Here is a 12,562-nt window from a genome sequence, read left to right as displayed (position 1 = left end):
CATTTTTTTTTTTTTTGGTTTTTCGAGACAGGGTTTCTCTGTGTAGCCCTGGCTGTCCTGGAACTCACTCTGTAGACCAGGCTGGCCTCGAACTCAGAAATCCGCCTGCCTCTGCCTCCCAAGTGCTGGGATTAAAGGCGTGTGCCACCACCGCCTGGCCAACTGTAACATTTTCATTTCCCATATTTTTCTATTAAAAATAATTCTTAGACATACATCATCAGCCATCAATGATTTTGCCAGACATGCAGATTCTTGGGCTATTGCTGGACTCACTAAATTGAAGAGAACACTTTACCTAAGCTTGAAAGTTAGCTGCCAGCTAGAACTCTTGCCTAACATGTATGAGGCCCCAAGTTTGATCTCTGGTACTACAGAAAAAGTAAAACAAAACCAACCATCCATCCAACCAACCAACCAACCAACCAAATAAGACCTTTAGTTTATTTATTTGCATATTGAAAATTTAGGAACTATTCAGTTCTTTGTTTCCCTTTCCCACACACTACAACAGGTAGTCTTGGAAGTGTCTCTTGTTTAAGGACAGCAGAGGTAAATACTAGCAGTCCATTTCTGGAATTTCTTTGCACTTTCCCTCTAATTTAATGATTTTTTAAAAAAAATTATCAAGAAGAATTGTTTTCTATCATTTTTATGCTTCTATTTCCTTCCACTAATCCTTCCTATGCAACCTCCTTGCTGTCTCTAAAATTCTGTAATTGTTGTGTTTTATATGTATTATATATATTTAATTTATATATTCTTAAATATATAAACACAGTCTTTTAAATCTGTCTATATAATGTTACTTGTGTGTGTTTCTTTGCTGACCACTTAGTATTGGGCAACCAATTTTTCTTTTTCTCTTCTGGGAAAGACTATTTCTCCTATTCTCAGCATCCATTATTCTCAGCCTGTGACCCACGAGACTTTCTGCATCTATGTTAGCACGTCTATCAATGTTCTTTTCTGAGGTCTTGTTTAGGCAGCCATGTTGATAAGACTTCATGGATGTAGCTTCTCTGACATTTCCAGGAAACATAACCTCATGTCAAACTCCCTGTTATTTTGGCTTTTTACAATCTTTCCACCTTCTGTCTTGCTTTGATTCCTGAGCCTTACACGCTGGGATCGTGTAGATATAACAGTTTGTGTTGGGTACCACATGTTCACTTGTTCCCGGCATTTTGACAAGCTACATTTTCTATAATGGTCTCCACCTGTTGCAAGGAAACATTTCTTTGCTGAGGGATGAGACTATTCGTCTGTGGGTATAAGAATGTGAGGATATGACATGTCTGCAGACACCAAACCCAACACTGTTGCCGTGGTTAAGAGGCACATGCAGACAGAAACCAAGTGTGGCAGTTCCTGGGGAGGTCCGGCCAGCAACTGATCAATGCAGAGGTGGATGCTTAGAGCCAGCCATCAGGCTGAACTCAGGGAACCCGGTGGGGGAGCTGGCAGAAGGACTGGAGGATTGGAGGAGTATTACAACCCCATTGGAAGAACAACACAGGCTGGCCTGACCACCCAGTTCTCCCAGAGACTAGACCACCAACCAAAGAGTGTACCAAAGGGGATCTTTGGCTCCAGATACATATGTAGCAGAGGATGGCCTTGCCTGACAGCAATGGGAGGGGATGCTCTTGGTCCCAGGGAGGTTTGATGCCCCAGAGTAGGGGGATGTTAGAACCATGGGGCAGGAGAGTGTGAGTGGGTGGCTGGGGGACCACTCTCATACAGGCAAAAGGGAGGGAGGAGGGCAGATGTGAAATAGGGAGGTGGTGGAGGGGTAACCAGGAAGTGGGATATCATGGGATGAGAGGTGGATAGAAGTGGTAACTAGGAAGTGGGATATCATTTGAGATGTAAATGAATGGAATAATTAATAAAAAATGTTTAAAAAAGAAAAAAACAGAAATAAAATAAAAGAATGTGAACAACATGGTACTGGCAGAAAACCAGACATGAAGACCAACAGAACTACATCAAAGTACCAAGCACTTTAAGTGGAAACTTAAGGGTTCTTTGATAAGTCAGTTGGATGGTATTTTGCTGGGGCAAACATGTGAAGAAACATTTTGTTAAAGTGGACACAGGTGTGAAAGGCTAAGGCAGATTTGTGAAGGAATGTTTCACTGAAGCAGACACAGGAGAGAGGATGTTCTGCTAAAGTAAGCGTGTGACAGGACACATGATGAAGGATTCTTTGCTAACAGCACACATGTATTGGTCTGCCTTACACTGCATAGTTGAGTTGCATTTGTTGTGACTCCATAGAGAGAAACAAACCAAAGAACTTCTGGTAGTGTGTTACATATTGTTACCACTTCCAAGGACTCAGGCTGATTAGATGCATGTGCTGAATCAAAACCAGTGCTGGGGCAAGGCACATGGAGGACATGTGCTGTTTGGAGTTTATAGACATCACTCCACGGAGTGATGGAGACAGAGCTTGGCTTGCTGGTACAACTAGCTGTGCAACACTTATGGGTCTCAAGCCTTTACTAGTCTTCACTTCCCTGAGAGAGGCACAGCCAGGAACTTCTACTGGTGTTCTTGTTGGTCCCTCTTGACTTGAGCTGAGGCTGTCTCTGGTAGGTTGTGTCACCACTGTTGCTAACCCATCTCTACCAAATTGGACTATTCGTACATCCCCGAAGAGTTCTCAAGTGGATCCAGCCTGCTAACCTGTGAACTGAACTGCCAATCTCCAGACAACACAGACAGGAGTTGCTCCAAAGAACTTTTCTAAACAGGTTCCCCCATATAATTTCTTTTCCACTGCCTCTGGCAGATGATGGGCTATAAGGGAGATTAAAGAATTTGAGAACCATCATTAAAAACAGGATTTAAAAAAATTAAAGTTACAAGCATTAGTTCACAAAGTACACAAAATACAGCCATTTAATACGTGATAAAGATGCTAACTGCATATACGAGGAAGAAGAGCATCTTCAACAAATAGAGCCGGGAAAACTAGATGTTCACAAGCAGAAGAATGGAATAGAGCTGGGAAGCTAGATGTTCACAAGCAGAATAGACTAACATTCAGACTAGAATTCACAACCTTGACCAAAAACTAACCCCAGGTGGATAAAATGCCTAAGTGTGAAACTTGAAACACTGAAATTGCCAGAAGGACACAGAAGTATTGCTCTATATGATGTACATGTAGGAAAGGATTCTCTGAACAGGAAGGACACCATTTGCTAGGGAACTGAGGGTAACAACTGATAATTGGGAACGCATAAAACTATAATGATTCTCTATAGCAAAGGACGCAATCAATTGAGTGTTGAGGAGGCCGACAGAACGGGAAAGAATCTTTGCCAGCTATACATCTGATTAATTTGCAGAATATATAAAGAACTAAAAAAAATAGAATCAATAAAAGAAGCAATCTATTTTAAAAAATGGGCTTGAGATCTGGAGGAAGAATTCTCAAAGAAGTAAAAATGGTTAGCAAAGAGGTCTGAAAATGTGAAACAACTTTGAGAACTCACTGTGCTCCATTTAGAATGGCAAAGAGCAACGAAATAAATGACAACATGTGCTGGAGAGGATGAGGAGAAAAGGGAGCTCTCAGTCACTGTTGGCCACTATGGAAATCAGAGTGGAGAATCCTCAAAGAACTAAAACCGAGCCGATCATATCAGCTATACAACTCCTTGGCATATGCACAAAGGACTCAACGTCCTTCTCCACAGAGACTCGCTTAGCCTTGTCCACTGATATTCTATTCACAATAGCTAGGGCAAAACAAACCAACCAACAAAAAACAAAACAAAACAAAACAATCCAACCAACCAACTAACCAACCAAACAATCAAACAATCAAACAACCAACAACCCAAAAATCCAAAACCCAAACCAAACACAAAACAAACAAAAACACCCCCAAACAAAACAAAACAAAACAAAGCAAACATTCATGTCCTTCAATAAAACAAAAATGTGTTACATATAAGGTTTATCCAGCCAGTCTAGAACATTGTCGTGAAGCAGACTACTGACCCCTGGTTTATGTTACTTCTAACTATCACATGTTACAAAACAATGGAAACAGAGTTGTAGATCAGACAGTGACTGTACTGACTTCGGGACTGTAAGAGAGTTGTTTAATCAGTTTGAGAATCAATTTTCATACCTATAAAATGAGAATGAAATAAGACATGAAGGATAAAGTCAGATAATGCACATAACAAGGCTAACTCTGGGCCTGGTACATAGTAAGTTATCCATGTGCACCATCTACTGATGCTTTTCTTGTTGAATTTCACTGTATCTGAAGCTACCAGACAGATCTGTTCTTGTTTTCCTTTTCCTGTAGTCTTCAGCCACAGCATTGACTTATATCTGTTGATTCAGCAATAAGACCATTGGAGAACTTTCATGTCTTATATTTGTCTTGTTGGTAGACCTGGCATGAGAGTATCCTTATTCTATCTGGGTTTTCTTTGGTAATCTCTCAGTCAAACCATTCTGCGATAATTGGTCCCACATTTTTTTCTTCCCATTCTATTTTTTTTTTGGTAAATTTAGTATTTTCTTCTCTATAATAACTGTACATTGTACAGTATTGTATTGCTGAACTTACATCATTTCTTCTAGTTAATTGGTTAATTCATTTCATGATCACCTAGTCATTTAACTTTTCCTCTAGAGCATGTTTGTTATTTATTTTTAAAATATCTTATTTTTATATTCTGAACATATAACACACTGCATGGACCACATTGAATATCCCAGGGATTGGCAGGGACAGAGTAGCCTATACAGTATTGTAGCATTTTTGTTTGGGGTTCTCTATCAGTAACTTGAGGGCAGGGTAAGTTGCAGGTTGAGATTGCAATTAATCAGTAAAAATGTCTTTACGTGGCTTTACAATGAGCTAGGTCACTATCTTCAAAGAATTCTGATGAATATCGTTTTGGACATCATAACCAAAAGACACCTAATAGTTGAATGAAAATTATTGAGACATTAAATTTAAAATTTATTAATCAACCCATACAAAGACTCTCTCAATGAGCACTGTATAGAATCATTTTCCAGATGCTTATTGTAAATTCACAACTCATGCACTCCTACATTGAATTTCTTACTTAACATGTGACACATCACTGACCTGAAGATAAGATGAGGCAACAGAGATTTCAGAAATTTCGATGACATTTTCAGTGTTGAAATGGAATGCATAATGTGAACAGACTTCCTGAACTCTCAAATCTCCAGACTTAAAAGATGATATAAATTTGGTCACATACAGATAGAAACGACAGACTAAGCACTTTCCACAATGCACAAGTTACGGTGGCTATAAAATGCTTTGACAGAAACAGTAGCAAAATGGCATTACGCATTTTAGAAGTAGTCTGTCTGACTCAAGGCCAATTAAAAGACATTCATTTTGAGAAGTTGATAAAAATCCCTAGAATTGACTTGAAAGAGAGTAAGTAAAAGAATTGTCTCCAGAAGGAAAGATTTCTCATTTTATTATCTGTGAACTCGGGTAACTTCATATTTTTCCAAGCACTTATCTAACTGAAACAGCCATGATTATCTTTTATCAAGAAACACATTGAAATTTCAGATTAATATTTCTTCATAGGTGTTTCTTTAGAAAGAGTCATGTACCATCAAAGTACAATCAATATTGTTTCCTTACTGATTTTTTTCTCCTTTGAAGTTATAATTTGGTCTGTTATTTTTGCTTGCTTGCTGTTTTGCTTGTTTTTGAAGAACTACAAAGGAAGTCCTATGATAATTCTTCTTTAAATATGGAACTTGAAATGAGTTTTTGGGAAAAAAAATTCTAGTAAGCTCAAGTGCAAACTTTCCACAGGGAGGTAGCAAGCCCAGATCCAAATTTATAAATTAGTAAGAACATCAGTCTTTTTAGTACTTCATACATTTTAAGTGATTTCCTTCTTTGCTTTGCTGTTGCCCAGCATTTTACACTCTTGTACTTTTGGTTGTAAGCCCAGCATTTAACTGCTGAGCCATCTCTTCAGCCTCAGTTCTCTAAACCTTTCTAAAAATTCCACTTTGCTGTGTTTGAAAAAACCCTGCTTTTGTGCCTGAATTCCACAGATGAAGCTGAGTGCTATGTGTCATGAATGCCCGCTCTTGATAGACACTAAGTTAAAGTTTATTGCATCAATGAACTATACATTCCTGATTGTCTCCTACAGCACTTAACACTTTTCTTATCATACTATAAAGTGTTTTTAAATTTAGCCCAACCTAGAAATAGATACAAATCTTCTAAGCTAGTGCAATTACAGGCATTTTGTAACTACAATTATAGCAATATTTAGTGCTTGGAGTTGAAAATGAGGGTCATTTTCTTGAAGAATGTGTTGCGATGCAAGGTCTTATGGATGCATGGTTATGTTAGTACATTCTTTGCATCCTTGCTTTTAACAGCCTTTGCACTTTCTAGATCACTGCCTGTGACCTTAACAAACTACTTTGGTAATGACATTTCCACCTCTTGCCCTTCCTAAATTGATGGTATTGCATTCTAAATTAGGGATCACGGCACCTCCTGCTAGAGAAGCGTTGCCCAGTACAAATGCTTAAGAAGAAATAGCGTTCTTTCAAAAAATGAATGGTTTTCATGTGATAATCAGTCCAGTTCTAAACAATCAAAAGGCAGTGGTTATCCTTGTAATTACCTGATTTCATGAATATTTATGTCCAGTCATTATACTCATTTACTACTTTGTTCTTAGGTGATATAAGACAACAGTTACCATGTCCCTCTGGTAGAAAAGACTTTTTAAAGCAAGGACAGTTTGATATTCAGGAAAGAAAGTCAGCAAGCAACATACCCTCCCTGTTTTCTGAGCTTTCTGCAATTTTCTTTCTTCAAAATGGAGATTGTGTAGCCTCGCTCTGCAATTGGTGCTTAGCCTTGTTTCCTTTTCTTTTCCCTTGCAAATACTCCTCATTACAACCTCATATGAAGTCAGGCAAGTTTTAACCCCGCTCCTTTCTTCTGGTGAGAGACAGATAGAGAATGCAATTAAGCAAGAGTGAGTGAGCCTGGTTCTTTTGTCTTCTTTCATCCCATCGTGGACCTTTCATCAAGGTCCTTTTGAGCTTCCTGGGAGAGATACTCAACATTTTGAATGTAAATCAAAGGTCGTTTTCTTCTCCCTCCATTCAAGAAAAGAAAGAAAATGTTTTTTGAAATCATAGAGGCAAAGAACTCAAACATTGAGTTCATGAGTGATAGATGTTGATGAGGCATGTTGCAATCACGTAACTTTAATTCAGTTCTAAAGACAAATACATTCATTACATTTGCGGTTTAGAAATGATTGTGTCTGACAAGATTTGAAGAAAAAGATTTATCATAAGTAAATGTCACACATTTGTGTACATGTGTCCCACACTACTTGTGTACACATAACAAATACTCAATGTACTTTTTTCTGCAAGTCAATGTTGTGATGGTTTTCCTCTCTAGATCAGTGATTTGTAGGCATTTTAAAGGTAATGAAATTTTAATAACATTGTAAACTGACTCCAAACTCACTTTGGACAAACTTTGTAATAGCAATGCTGCTGTAGTTAGATTTAACTGTCTAGAGTCAACTAAGAGGAACTCTTCAACTGAAGAATTACCTAGATCATATTGGCCCATGGACACTCTGTGGGGATTATCTTGATTATTACTTGATGTGGGTGGGTCCATGTTATTGTGGATGGCACCATTTACAGAGGATGATCCTGGACTGTAAAAGAAAGTGAGCAGAGTCTGAGCCTGAGTCAGCAAGCAGCTTACCTTCATGACTTCTGCTTCATGATTCTGTCCCGACTTCCTTCATTGATGCACTGGGACATAAAAGAGCAAGTCAAATAAAATCTTTCCTCTCTTAAGTTGCTTTTGGTCAGAATATTTTTTATCGCAACAGCAGAAATCAAGCTAGAACAGGTATTTTTAGTATCTGTTAGTCAAAGGACAGCATTTAAGTGTGAAACATTACGTTACTTATATAATGTCAACTAAAAAGCAGATCTATACAACATTTGGATAGCTGGAATCTACAAAATTGTTAGCTCAGCATTGCATTACAGTATTTTTTAATCTATGATGATAATGAGGCATAGACATGTTTGTAATATTCTCCAGACTATACAAAAGTGATGTACTTGGAATTCAAACTCACTTATTTAAAAATTTACCTTCATATTACACTGTACCATAATGAATTCAGTAGCACCTTAAAACGAATTTGTATTTTATTCATTATAATATTTTGTTTGTAAAATGTAAATTTTAGTGTTTCTCTGTGTGTGTTGGTGGATGTATGCTCTGGAACAAGTCTGGGAATTGGTTCTCTCCTTCCTTGTAGGTTCTAGGGATCAAATTCAGGTCATCAGGCTAGAGCAACCAGAACATTTACCCACTGTGAAGCCTTACCAGTCCACAAAATACATATACATATATTTTAAAATACGTGAGAAGTGATGGATCTAGTCCATTTGCTACTAATATTTAATGTACCATATTTATTTTTAGTATATTTTTACGTTTCAGCTGATGCTGACTGAACTTAAATGGAGTCTTTCAGAGAGGAAAACATAATCCAAACCTTAGGCTAAACATGTATTTAACACTTGTTACTAAATCTCCTCTTGGAGGAGATGTGAACACATATACCCATCTTCCTAAGATGTATGTTCCTTCTTGAGTTCCTAGCAACAAACCAAAGTAGGAGTCTACCACTGTTTACTGTAGAAAACCAATGATTTTATTTGGTTCATCTATACACCTATTCATAAAGAATTTTTAAAAAAATTTTTTTTTATTGGGTGTTTTATTTACATTTCATATGTTGTCCCCTTACCCCATCCCCTACCCACCCAGGAACTCCCAATCCCCTCACCCCTCCTCCTTCTTCTCTGTGGATGTAACCTCTATCTACCTCCCCACTCCCACCTCCCCACCCTCAAAATTCCCACCCCCTGGGGCGTCCAGTCTTCATGAGGTTAAGGTTCTCTTCTTCCACCTATGCCCAGCAGGGCCCTCCACAGCTGAAGCCCTGGATCCCTCTCTAAGTGCTCCCAGGCTGGTGGTTTAGACCCTGGGAGCTGTGGTTGGTTGGTATTGTTGCTCTCCTCATGGTGCCACAAATCCTTTCAGCTCCTTCAGTCTTCAGTCTAACTCCTCCATTGAGAACCCCATGATCAATTCAATGGCTAGTTGTGAGCATCTGCCTCTGAATATGTCAAACTCTTGAAGACCTCTGAGGAGACATCCATATCAGGCTCTTATCAGCATGCACTTCCTGACTTCCACATCAGCATCTACCTTTGGTGACTGCACATGGGATAGATACTCGGGTGGGGTGGTCTTCAGACAGCCCCTCCTTCAGTTTCTGTCCCTGACTTTGTCTCCATATTTGCTCCCTTGAGTATTTTATTGCTCCTTCTAAGAAGGACCAAATCCACCCCCACTTGGTCTTCCTTCTTTATGAGCTTCATGTGGCCTGTGAGTTGCATCTTGGGCATTTCAAGGTTCTGGGCTAATATCCAATAATCAGTGAGTGAATACCATGTGTGTTCTTTTGTGATTGGCTTACCTCACTCAGGATGATAATTTCTAGTTCCATCCATTTACCTAGGAACCTCTAGAATTCATTGTTTTTAATAGCTGAGTAATACTCCATTGTGTAAATATACCACATTTTTTGAATCCATTCCACAGTTGAAGGGCATCTGGGTTCTTTCCGGCTCCTGGCTATTATAAATAAGGCTTCTATGAACATAGTTGAGCATATATCCTTGTTATATGTTCGAGCATCTTCTGGGTACATGCCTAGGAGTGGTATAGCTGGATCCTCAGGTAATGCTATGTCTAATTTTCTGAGGAACCACCAGACTGATTTCCAAAGTGGTTGCACCATCTTGCAGTCCCACCAAGAATGGAGGAGTGTTCCTCTTCCTCCACACCCTCGCCAGCATCTACTATCACCTGAGTTTTTAATCTTAGCCATTCTAACTGGTGTGAGATGGAATCTTAGGGTTGTTTTGATTTGCATTTCCCTGACGACTAAGGATGCTGAACATTTCTTTAGGTGCTTCTCGGCCATTCGAGTTTCTTCCGTTGAAAATTCTTTGTTAAGCTCTATACCCCATTTTTTAATAGGGTAATTTGGTTGTCTGGAGTCTAATTTCTTGAGTTCTTTGTATATATTGGATATTAGCCCTCTATCAGATGAAGGATTAGTAAAGATCTTTTTCCAATTTGTTGGTTGTCGTTTTGTCCTATTGACAGTGTCCTTTGCCTTACAGAAACTTTGCAATTTTATGAAGTCCCATTTGTCAATTCTTGATCTTAGAGCATATGCCATTGGAGTTCTGTTCAGGAACTTTTCCCCTGTGCCCAAGTATTCGAGGCTCTTCCCCACCTTCTCTTCTATTAGTTTCACTGTATCTGGTTTTATGTGGAGGTCCTTTATCCACTTAGACTTGAGCTTTGTACAAGGGGATAAGAATGGATCAATTTTCATTCTTCTACATGTTGTCCTCCAGTTGAACCAGCACCATTTGTTGAAAATGCTGTCCTTTTTCCACTGGACAGTTTTAGCTCCTTTGTCGAAGATCAAGTGACCATAGGAGTGTGGGTTCATTTCTGGGTCTTCAATTCTATTCCATTGATCTTCCTGCCTGTCTCTGTACCAATACCAGGTAGTTTTTATCACTACTGCTCTGTAGTACAGCTTGAGGTCAGGGATGGTGATTCCTCCCGAAGTTTAATTTATGCTGCCTAATTTGTTCTTGAGGCTGTGGCTATCCACTGGGATCATGAGTGACCTCCCATGGACCATACACCTAAATAAAACTAACTCTCCCTCTCTTAGCAGCTATAAATTGCAATAACCCCACTGCTAGGAATAAACTTTATGCTTACCTTTCCTCCCATCCTGGGATGTTCTTTGGCTTGTATTCATGTGATTCTTGTGCATGTTGTCACAGCTCTAGTCAGCCCATAGGTATAGCTTCCCTGTTGTGCCTATAAACACTATTTTCTTGTAATATTTCACTGCCATTGGATCTTACTGTACATCTACTCCCTTTTCACATTGAGTCCTGGAGGAGAAGGAGGTATGACATAGATGTCCACAAGTTTTTTCTTTCTTTTCAAAGAAGCTTTTCACAGTCTCTTATTCTCTGCACCTTGACAAGCTGCAGAAAGGAGATTCTGTGGTGAGGGTTGGAAGACACATTGATTTATGGGTGTAATAATAAGTCATCACAAGTCAGTCTAACATTTAGTCCATTTAGCAGAATAACAGTAGGTTCATAATCTGCTCCTTTTCTTAAACCTCTTCCCCTTCTTTACTCCGCTGTTTTCCTTAAAAGCCACTGGAATCTCCCAATTTTAATTTGTTTCTACAGTTTTATTATATTAAAATATTTCATGCAAGTATATTATTGTACACTAAATAGTAACCTGTGTTGAATCTGTTTGGCCCTGGGGATTTTACAGTTGGGAGATTTTTAACTCTATTTCTATCTTATTAGTGGTTATGGGTCTATTTCTTTAATTATTTACTTGGTGTTGGTTTACCTTTGGTAGGATATTTACATCTAGAGAATCACCCATTTCTTTTAGTGTTTGAATTCCATATAATATAAAATTTGACAGAATGCTCTTATGATTCTATGAATTTTTGCAATATCTGTTATAATGTCTCCTTTCTCATTTCTAATTTGTTAGTTTAGATCTTATCTTTCTTTTGGGTAACTTGGATAAGATTTTGTATACCATTTCTTTTTTTTGGGGGTTTTTTGAGACAGGGTTTCTCTGTATAGCCTGGGCTGTCCTGGAACTCACTCTGTAGACCAGGCTGGCCTTGAACTCAGAAATCTGCCTATCTCTGCCTCCCAAGTGCTGGGATTAAAGGTGTGCACCACCACCGCCCGGCCCATTTCATTTTTTTCAAAGAAATAATTCTTCCTTTAGTTGATACTTTGTAATGTCTAAATTTCCATTTCATTAATTTCAGCCTTGACTTTGATGGTCTCTTTTTATCTATTGTAGTTTTTTAATTTAAAATTTTTTACTTTTTGAGACTTTCATATATGAGTATTATATTTATAGCATTTCTAGCTCTTCCTCTTCATGTTCAACTCCTTTGTGTCTTGCTCTCTCAAATTTATGACCTCACCTTTTTATTACTTTTACACATAGATACACATGCACACAATACACATGCACACATGTATATACATACATATATTTATGTACATGTTTGTGTATGTGTATATATATCTATATTACTTGTTGAGTTAGTGTTGCTCATATGTATACGTGTTTAGGGTTGATTTATTTAGAATTGGACAACATAAAACAGTTCTAACTCTAAGCAGGCTGAGATACCAATCATGCAAACCATGTCATCCCATGTTCTTTGGGAAAGCCTAGTAAAAGGAAGAAGAACAAGAGGAAGAGGAGGAGGAGGAAGAAAGAAAGAAAGAAGGCAAAAGAAAAAAGATAGAAGGAAAAAAAGATATAGAGGGACAAGACCAGAACAGG

Source organism: Grammomys surdaster, unplaced genomic scaffold (genome assembly GCF_004785775.1).
Source record: "Grammomys surdaster isolate TR1022 unplaced genomic scaffold, NIH_TR_1.0 126059, whole genome shotgun sequence".
NCBI lineage: Eukaryota > Metazoa > Chordata > Mammalia > Rodentia > Muridae > Grammomys > Grammomys surdaster.
The sequence above is the reverse complement of the archived record's forward strand: the minus strand, read 5'-3'. Positions refer to the sequence as shown.